At 42.9% G+C, this 10,654-nt stretch overlaps 1 long non-coding RNA gene across 1 annotated transcript; it reads left to right on the forward strand.

Moving 5' to 3' along the window:
* The first annotated feature begins 3,338 nt into the window (after positions 1-3,338).
* On the forward strand, positions 3,339-6,720 carry LOC125520942. Its single transcript, XR_007288921.1, has 2 exons — positions 3,339-5,697; positions 6,441-6,720. It is a non-coding gene; the product is annotated as an uncharacterized LOC125520942 (long non-coding RNA).
* The last annotated feature ends 3,934 nt before the right edge of the window (positions 6,721-10,654 follow it).

Consider the following 10,654-nt stretch of genomic DNA (forward strand, 5'->3'; position numbering starts at 1 on the left):
AGTGTAGCACTGGAGTTCAAGCTGCTGAAGATGGAGATTGAGTCATTCCAGGCAGCAGCTGGGCTATCTTGCAGATTGTTGGGGGGAGGGACACCATGGTGCACCTGCAGGCCTTTGCCAGCAAGCCAGGCTTGGAAGTTAAACACTGCAGGACAGTGTGTGCGGTGGGGAAGGGGGGCAGACCCCCCACTGTGGTTGGAAATGAACCTCTGCATCTTGTTCCTGTTCAGCATTGTCATTACCTGGTTGCTCATTTGCATTGGCAGCCACATTTTGGGCAATCCAATTGTGAAGTTGCATTTGATATATATGTTCAGCAGTTAGGTTGTCACCATGCAGGGGATGAGGAATTCCATCCTCTGGTGGTGGATCCTCGATAGCTGGCGGCACATCTGGAATGTGGGCATTCCAATCGCTGGTACCCAGCATAGTTACGGCCACAGTCCAGCTCTGGCGGGCGCCCCCAAGCTGACGCATAACCAGACTCTTAGGAACAAACTTGAGATGGATCACTCTGACCTTCAAAAACACAAATCTACGGTCCCCTCTAGGATTATGCCATTCAACCAACTGACCGAACTTATCAACAGATTTATGCATATAGTGGTTTGTCTGATAGTCATATAGGAAACCAATGTAATACAACCAGGTCTCCGACCCAAAAGAAATGACCCGCATATTCAAAGCAGCATCATGTGGAACAAAAGAAATCACAACATGCTCATCAAACTCATCTTCATCAAGCTCAAACGTGGTGCCAACTACTGCATCTCTAGTGACCGTATGGGAGAATCCAAAGATACCAACACCAGGTGGGTGGTCGCCTACTTTTGTGGGGAAAAACTCTGATTCATGGACCAAACCTTCAATGATGTGACGGAGAGCCGCCTTACGGTGAAAGCGGATGACCCTGTTTGCTTCTGCAATGGCGAGGAAGTCATGGCGCAGCGGATGGATCGGGCCGATCACCATGTCGTCGCGCACCCTTCGATCAGGCGACCCAAGCTCAACGGTCATGCCCGGCGGGAGGTAGGGGATGACATTGATCGGAAAGTTGGCCATTGTTGTGGTGTTCTGCAAAGGAACAGAGGATGGTGTGGAGGTCGAGGCGGAATGTGGAGCGGCGACCTTTGGGAGAGACTTGGGGACCCAACGCCACCCCTTTCTCTCGCGACGGGTATAGCAGGATGAAGCCACGTGTCCGCCAAGTCCACAGTTGTTACATCGAAGGGTTTCGGTCAGCCGAGGCATTCCCAAGCCAAGGTTGGTAGGTGCGGTAAATGGTAATGGTAAATCAGTTTGCTGATTCTATGGCTCTATATGATTTGCCTGGTATTTTTTCTTGCCCAAATTATCAACCTTGACCGGGGCTGATTTGTGGCAATGTAAAGAGAGAGCATTTGTTTCCAAAGAGGCAAAAGATTCCTTAGTAGAGGAAATCAACCAAATATCGCGATTACTTTCCAAAGAGCCATATGAACCTACCGAGAATTATCCAAAATTCCATGTATTCCTGAGGGAGCAGAGGACTGATGGGCCTGACTGAGTTTGGGCCTCCAATAGTAATGATCGGCCTTGTAATCAGAACAATTTGTAGAGGTGTGGCCCAATAAGGTGCAAATGCTACAATGAAGAGCTCCTGGACAGCAGAAAGTGTAGTGTCTGTGGGAGCCACAAGTATAACATGCTGGGCCGTAGTTGGGCTTCGTGACTGGACACACATCTGGTTTGGTGCGTTGGAGTTTTCAGTGCGAAGCACCGTGTCACATGTACAAGTTGTGCTCTCACAAGTGATGCAATACATACCAGGCGCAAGAATCTGCCAGGTGTCCCTTGGCCATGCACGAGGCACATAAGTTTAATCTCCTGTAAATATAATCCTGTGGGGGACATTTGTTAGTTTCCAGACGGTGGCAATGTGTTGCTCCAAGTGACCGACGCGTCGAAAATCCAGAATATGCAACATAATGAAATTAGGGATAGATTGCCAAGTGTCCCACTTGTACTGACAGCCTTCAAATTTTGCATTATGTGCCATAACTCTGCCACAATAAATAGATGGAAGGCTACCAAAAGTTATGTCGGCCATTAATGTTGATGAACCCTGCTCCGTGGATGGCGCCTTACCAAAAGAATATGAAATTGTCCCACTTACAGAAAAGTCCTTCGCCGACAATGAGGTTGATTCCGGCGCGGCCACCATGGTCAATGGCCAAATAAGATCAAACTTTTGGCGTTCCTCAAGTGCACTATTATAATTAGCATGTCCATTGGCAAGGAAGGAGAGGTTTGATTTTATCGCAATCGGGGAACGAGAAGCAACCTCAGGGCTATGAACATCAGAGTGCCAAACATTGTCCAAACACCTTGATCGAGTGTAACCAGGGCGATAGAGTTGAAAATGACAAACAAAGTCCGGCCAAACTCGATCCTTGAGGCCATAGATATAATGTCCCACACGATTGGACGCAATAGAAAAGTGAAAAGATCGACCCTCAATATGTTGCACATTTAGACCCGAAGGTAGACCTCCGATGCAGCATTGTAGAGCAATGGCCACTGATTCTTCAGACAAAGAGAAGGAGGCCGACGAAAAGTACACAACCAAGAAAAACTCCTTGGTCGGTCCATCGGGGGAGAAATGAACAGAAGATCCAAAACGTCGACGCACCTGAGCCGCGACCGCAAGGCCAGGCGAGAAGTCCCAATGTAGAAGGCCCTCCATGAATTCCTAGATCAAGGTGCTCCATGGTTTGGTGGTGGTAGAGGAGAGTTGGAGGAGGAGGTGCTCCATTCCATGGTTTGGTCTAACAACTCTGGTGCGGTGGTGTTGTTGTTCATGGAGTTGCTCTCATGAAAACGTAACACTGTAAGTTGCATGGCAATATATCTCAAAAATGCTATAATAGGTAGGTATGGTTGCTGTTTTGAGAAAGATATAAGTAGGCTTACGTGTGATAGAGCGTATCATATCACGCGGTTTGGATGCACCGACAAATTTTACACCAACACTCGAGGTGAAAAATGGTAATGCACAGGTCAGTGCAGCTATTGGAAGAAACACGGGACAACGGCATTGCAGCCCGACGGGACGACGCTGCGACGGCCCGTTGTTTGATTGGTGGAGGAGCATGGTATACTTAACAACAATCTTCATGAAATTCTGCATAGACACGCCTTGCGGTTGATCAGACCATACAACGTGCATCAGGCGACCGGATATGGCAAGAGCTTGCAACCGAGCAGAACACGAGATGTGCAGGGAGACTAAACTAGATGCATGCAATCACACCAGCAGCCTCCACCCGCAGGCTATGCAGCATGTACGAGCTAACGGAGCTGAGCAGCTCAGCATCTGCAAGTACGGCGAGGGAGGATCAAGACTTCGCTCGTTGTTGGAGGGCGCCCCCATGGTGAGGGAGATAAGTCGCTTGACATTGATAGCTCACGCGACCCTCATGTAGCAGGAGGCGGTGGTGCGACGGGAGCTTGTGTGACCGCGGCGTGTGAGAGGAGACTCCACGTGGTGCAGGGGCTAACTGGTTCTTCATCGGCAGCGTGCAAGACTGGAAGTCGCAAGGTTTTCCCCCTTTCGAACTACTTGTTCATGTGGTTCTCTCCTTCACTTGAGTATCGGTGTAGCCATGTGTGTTGCTTCCATTGTCCGGGAGATGATTCAACGGGGAGGTGTGGAGAAGACGTGGGGAGAGCAAGGGGGATTGGTACACAAGAGAAAATTTTCACCATCAAATTTGTTGGGTAGTTCGGCCGTGTACTGGGAATTGTAGAAAGGATTGAGAGGCAATTATGGACACTGTGTTTGAATCACTGGGGCATTTTTCGTAGGCAATAGTAGATAGACAATTATGATTATCAGTTTGTTTCGGAATTGTTGAATTGGGACATAGCAGTATCCTGCATCAATTTATCCTGAATGTTGTCTCAAAGTTGAATGCACTCTAGGTGTTTTTGCAGACACATATACTCAGTTGGCCTGCAATGTAGTCTAGTCGCACACGCATTCATGTTTAGTTGGTAGGACTAGTTGCACACACATATGCTCAGTTGGCCTGCAATGTAGTCTAGTTACACACACACATTGATGATTAACTGACAGGATTGGTTGCACACACATATTCTCAATTGGCATGCAATGTATTCTAGTTTGACATGCATTGATGTTTAGTTGACAATACTAGTTGCACACACATATGCTCAGTTGGCCTGCAATGTAGTCTAGTTGCACACACAGTTTAGTTGGCAGGACTAGTTGCACACACACATATGCTTAGTTGGCCTGCAATGTAGTCTAGTTGCACACACATTGATGTTTAGTTGGCAGGACTAGTTGCACACACATATGATAAGTTGGAATGGCATGAGGATGTAGAGCTATTGTCGGGCGCTATGATAGGATGCAGAGGAGGCGATGGGAGGATGGAAAGTTGCTGCAGCGCGTGGCGATGACAGTGAGGAACCACACGCGGCAACAACGGTTGCTCGGGGCTGCTGCAGGAGTAAGTCATAGTGGGTGGGCGATGTTCCATTTTTGTGTTTGCACGGGATTCCGGCGAAGTGCTAGTTGTCAGGGGATTGACTGCATTGCATAAGTTGTCCAATTTTAGATGTTTTTTAGACAGCTCCGGTGAAGTTGCACGCAGAGGAGTACATAGTTGGCTAGTCAGGTTCTTTAGTTGCACAGGAACCTTCAGGTAGTCGACTACACTGCACAAAGCATGTTCAGTATGGGGTGTATTTTTGGCACATACATGTATGCTCTGTTGGCTTGCATTACTGTCAAATTGCACACACTGTTTTTGTAGTAGCATACCACACGGATGCTCAGTTGGTTTGCTTTCATTGTTAACTGAATAATCAATGAAATTTTGGCGATTATATGATATGCCTGCTGCCAATGATGATTTTTTGCATTTTGTTTTATGCTACATGATTTGGTTCTCGTTTTTCATGGCTATAACTAAATTCCTCTAGTGATCGTTGTTAAATTATGTAGAAGTTGCATACCAGAGGTTGTTTATGGGTAATTCACACAAGCCATTGCCAATATTTCAATTTCTTTTTCGAATTTTTCTGTACATGATTTTGTATCAGTAGTAGGCTTGCATAACTAGTGCTTGAAACAGCAGGGCATCTGTAAGAGAGAGGCATGACATCCAATTTCAGTTTCCGCAGTTTATCCAATTTGGTCATTTTGTAGTACTAGTGGCCATTGTAGCATCCCTACCTGGTTAAGAGTATGAGGAAGTTGCACAATACGGCCATACTTAGTTGGCAGTTTAATTATCTTGTTTTTTCATAGTCACATTTTTTGTTGGCATCTCTAGCAGTTGTAGTTGCACATGAACCTCATAGTAGTTGGCTCCATATATCATGCAAGTTTCTTTCATACACGAAACTGATTCAAGTTGGCACCCCTACAGTTCGTAGTTGCACATGAACCTTAAGTAGTTGGCATCCATATAAGGCATAGTTGCACATGAACCTGATATCAGTTGTCATCTTTTAAAATTCACTATTTCAATTAGACAGACCTAAAAAATTTCTTTTCTTAATTATTTCAATTAGAGGTGTGTGTAAGTAATTTTCCCCATCCAACCAATGTCATGGAATAGCAATCTAATCGCCACAGTCATTAAGATGGACTTGAAGGGGCATGGTGTGTTTGTCAAGCTACAAGTGAGTAGACCTTTTTGCTCCCCTTCTTTTGTTTTTGAATACATCTCCTTTTTTAACTGGCACATGTTTGTTTTGGCAGTTTTACAACTAGGCATACCAGTCTGGCACAACAACCCATGGTAGTTGCATAGAGGCTTATACATTTTTCTCTCAAAGGTAGTGGAAGAGCGAACAAACAAACAAATCAGCATGAGTTTGAAATAAACAAATCAAATTTTGGCAGCACCTTTTTTTTATCAAACTAAACATCCAAATAAATTCTCTCAGTTGCACACATGGGTCTAATTAGTTGCATAGACGCACCCACAGATTGCACAAATAAAACACATGATGTTTTTTTGCTGTTGTATTACATTTCTTCTTCTTCTTCCATATTCAAGCTTTTCACACAAGTTCTATTCCAGCTGGCACACAATAGACACAAATCTGAAAGTATATTTATTCAAGTCAAACATCCAAACTAGTTAAGTCAGTTGCACAATTCTTTTTTAAGTTGCACAGAAGAAAGCCATAAGTTGCACACCACAAATCTATCTAGTTCCAATATGTTGTCAGGTTTGCCGCTACATACATTTTTTATGTTTTTCCGTAGTTCCACATAGGGTATTCTGCCAATTTTGACCGAGATGACATACAACATGGGGTCCCATGTTTTCTCATGAAGTTTTTTGTTTTTTCATGCATCAACGATCTTACAAGCAGTAACACATCTTATTTTTGTTTTGTTTTTGTCTAGCAACCAGGAGCTGGATGGATGAGCTTCTAACAAACAATTTTTGCACAGAGGAAGTGATCACCAATAAGCAATCTCCTACTTTGTCCTTTTAAGTTTTTTAGCCATTGTTTGCCTTTTGAACTAAAATATTACTGTATTATAGATATATCTAGTAGACTAGGTGCAACAAACTAGAACATATGGCCTATATATGTTACATTTTCTTCTTTTTTACAGCAGGATGCTCATTGGTTTCCTCTGTGTGTGTGTGTGTGTTGCACAATATGAAACAAAAGTTGGCTGGGTTACCTGAACTAGTTGGTCGCAACCAAAAAAAAAAGTCACACAATATGAAATTCTATGTTTGTGTTCCCGGGGTTTTATGTGTGTTTTTCCACAAGTTTGGCTGAACCATTTGTGGGGCAGTTGCAGTCAACATGAAGATGAATTGGAGAAGTTGAATTCAAGATGAAGAAGAAGAGGAACATGTCACCTTGGTTCCTCCTTTTTTCAAGTTGAAGATCTACAGCACCCTGGTAATTCCCACTACCTTCCTTCTCTCTCCCTCCCCCCCCCCTCTCAAAAACTACATAGATCATATCTTCTTGGTCTTCACCTTGACAAATCTTCCCTGGCAGCTTCTGAGATAGGGAAGGCTCCCACGGCGTGTTCGTAGTTGCTTCTTTTGAGGGTAAGAAGATGGTGGGCGAAGCAGCAGGAGATGGGTTGGTGTGTGTGGGTGATTGGTGAGACCAGGAACGAGGAGGAGAAAAGGTGGGGGCAGAATCACGTGAGTTCAGTAGTGGAGTGGGGTGTTGGGGACCTGGTGTTTTCTGTGCGGTGGGGGTTGTCTTGTCCCTTTTTCCTTTTTAGGATTGAGTGGGGACAGAAAGTTATCATATTTAGTATATATTATATTTATTATACTACTACTTTTAAAAAACGTAGCGTTCCCTCTCCCGTTTACGTCCACCCATTCGTCCATCCCCTCGCACCTCTCCAGAGATTTTCTTTCCTCCCGGGCTCCTCCCCATCAATCATTGGGAATAATTTGGCAATCAATCTCTTATTTGGTAATACATACGGAATTAATTCAGGGCAATCACGGGCAGCAATCAACTTTCCTTATCAGCATCGCTCGCGCACCAGCACAGCGAGAAATCACCATTATTGCTGCTGAAATTTCCTGCTCCCCTTCCCAAAATCTCTCGGGACGTCCTCCCTACTTCCATCTACCCATACAGATGAAAAAGCCAGCCGATTTATCCTCCCCTCTCTTTCCATCCAGATCACGACCCCCCTCTTCCCATCTCCCCTTCCCATCTCACCATTGTCCGACACCGCTGCTTTGGGGCACCATCCATCGCCGCAGCAGCGAGCGCCACGCCCTCTGCAGATGTCGGGCCAGCTGCTGCCGTTTCTCAGGCCACATACTACTACGGCCGCGGTGCAGGTGTCCGTTGGTTGCAGGTCAGGGCCCTCTAGATCGGGAACCAATAGTACTGGATGGATGTGAACTACGCTTACAATTGCTTGCGCACCGGCAAGGCAGCAAGGTATGCATGTGCCTCATCCTCTCCCATGGATTTCAACATGTCGTTTTCTATAACAAGTTGATGCAGTGTAGCAGAAACATCATATTTTAGACACAGTCTGATCTATGTACCTTGTCTAGTTTTTCCTTGGGAAACCGTCCATTCTGCGATCATGAGCATACAATGTTGAACATTTATTAGTACTATGTTTATATAACATTGCAGTTTTGTTCCAGAATGTGACCTGAACGCACTTCCAAGTTCCCGACCATCATCTCATATAGCCTCCTCCAATCAGATGGATAGCAATGCAACTTCGTCCAAGAATTGTCGTATTTGTTGACCGTTGAATACCCAAGACTAATGCAGGTACAGGAAGCATGCGAACCCCAGATCCTATCGTCAGTAAGCAAACATATTTGAGCACATAGTTCTTTTGTAAATTCAGATCATACTATTTATTGATCTCTAAGCTCTATAATAATGTTATCCTTATTATATTTTTTTGTGCAGACATAGGATGACAAAGAAATGGGTTTGCATGATATTTATTTTTATACGAAACATCATTGTCTATTTTTACCTTAAACGTCTAAAAAAAGCAGAGTTGTGAAAACTCTTAGAGTCCGGTATTTACGAACTACAGTACTACAACTACCTATTTATGCATGATAAAATCTGTAAAGCTGTTCCAAAATAACACTAACATGTAAAAAAATAATTCTAAAATCATCCGGCAAAGTATGCAGCAAACTGCTTGCTTTATGATCTGATGAAACTCAGGAGTTATCATGGTTCAGGTAGAAATCTACTAAAACCATCACCCCTAAGGTGAGGATCCTTGGAATCTCCATTGTAGTCGATGGAGCCAGTGACAAAGTCGTGATCTTCTTCGCCAAGGATAGTCACAATGAAGGAAAGGGATTGTAACAATGCAATTATTGAAGAGCACTTGTTTTACTTAATCTTCGATAATATTTAGTGGTTTCGCTTCCAATATAGAAAAACAGAAATCAATTGTATGTTTCCAACCATGTCTAATCTACTACTTTTTGCAGAACAGATCCAAGGTAGCAAAAAGAGAGACCACAACATATGGTGGTCGTGGGACGAGTATTTAGATTTGTAGAAATGCATGGGCAATAATGTTGTATTTGATGACACATGTGCTTCTGGTATATGCATTATGATATGTATCATGTGAATAGTGTTCGGCCACTAGTAGAAAATAGGGCTTTGGTCCAGGCAGGGCAAGCCCATTAATCTCGGTTCACACACGAACCGGGACCAATGGGGGCATAGGTCCTGGTTCATGAGGCCAGGGGGCGGGCCGGGCCTCGGGGGCCATTGGTCCGGGTTCGTCTGAGACCATTGGTCCTCGTTCACCATTAGTCCCGGTTGGTGTCTGGGACCGGGACCAAAGGTGTTTTTTTCCAAACAAAACTATAATATTCTACAATAGAAAAAACAATCAACTAAAAAGCTTTAATAAAACTCTAATAGGAAAAGGAATCAACTAAAAAGAATCAATAAAAAATAAAATTTATGCAACTTAAATTAGATAAAATTTATGCAACTAAAATGAAAACCTTTGTAACAGATGAGTTTTCGTCCCAAACCCTGATACTTCGAAAGAGATTGTCCGTTTTGTGCACGAAGTGCATCTAGTTTTTGCCGTAACCCTCTCAACTTTTTATCACATGCTATGTGGGTGAAATGATGATACCATGCCAAGTTTTAACCTTTTCAGAGTTCATTTGAAGTGCTTTTGAATTTCAGGGTCATATAGCTCAAAAAAATCAGTAAATACATGAAAAATAACAAATAAAGTCAGAAAGGGTTGAAAATTGATGATGTGCCTTTGAATGGTGCATTTTGAACACACAAAATTCTGCAGTTCAAATAAGTTTTAAAAAATAAAATCCCTTTGTAACTGATGAGTTTTCTTCAGAAATCCTGATACTTCGAAAGAGATTGTCCGTTTTGTACACGAAGTGCATCCAGATTTTGCCGTAACCCTCTCAACTTTTTAGCACATGCTATGTGGGTGAAATGATGATACCATGCCAACTTTCAACCTCTTCAGAGTTCATCTGAAGTGCTTTTGATTTTCAGGGTCATTTAGCTCAAATGATGAACTAATATGAAAAAGAATGATTTGGAAAACTTTTATGAAACTCTAATAAAAAATAATAAACTAAAAGAATGAACTACAAACTTTAATGAAACTCTAATAGAAAAAAGAATGAACTAGAAAACTTTAATGAAACTCTAATAGAAAAAGTATTATTGAAACTGAAATTATATAAAATTTATGCAACTAAAATTATCAAAGTATTTGCTGCTCAAAACATTATAAGCAATTTTTCATAAAATAAATAAATAAGCAAAAATAAAATAAGTAGAAACAAAATAAACTTTAATAAATAAGTAGAAACAAAACAAATTAAAATAAACCTTAATAAAATAAAATAAAATAAATAAAAACAGCAACAGAAAAAAAGAAAACAAAAAATTGGGAAAAAATAAAAAATGCCACCTACTGGGCCACCACGGCCTGAATACGATTAGGAACCCAGCTAGTTGGGCCAGGATTTAGGCCCGCAGAAGGCCCAGCAGACCCACAGGCATAGCAGTATGAGATTAGGCCCACAGGCCTGCAATTCAAAGGAGATCGAGAGAGACGGCAGGGCGGCGCTTATAAACA

The sequence above is a fragment of the Triticum urartu genome, chromosome 7 (genome assembly GCF_003073215.2).
Source record: "Triticum urartu cultivar G1812 chromosome 7, Tu2.1, whole genome shotgun sequence".
Lineage (NCBI taxonomy): Eukaryota > Viridiplantae > Streptophyta > Magnoliopsida > Poales > Poaceae > Triticum > Triticum urartu.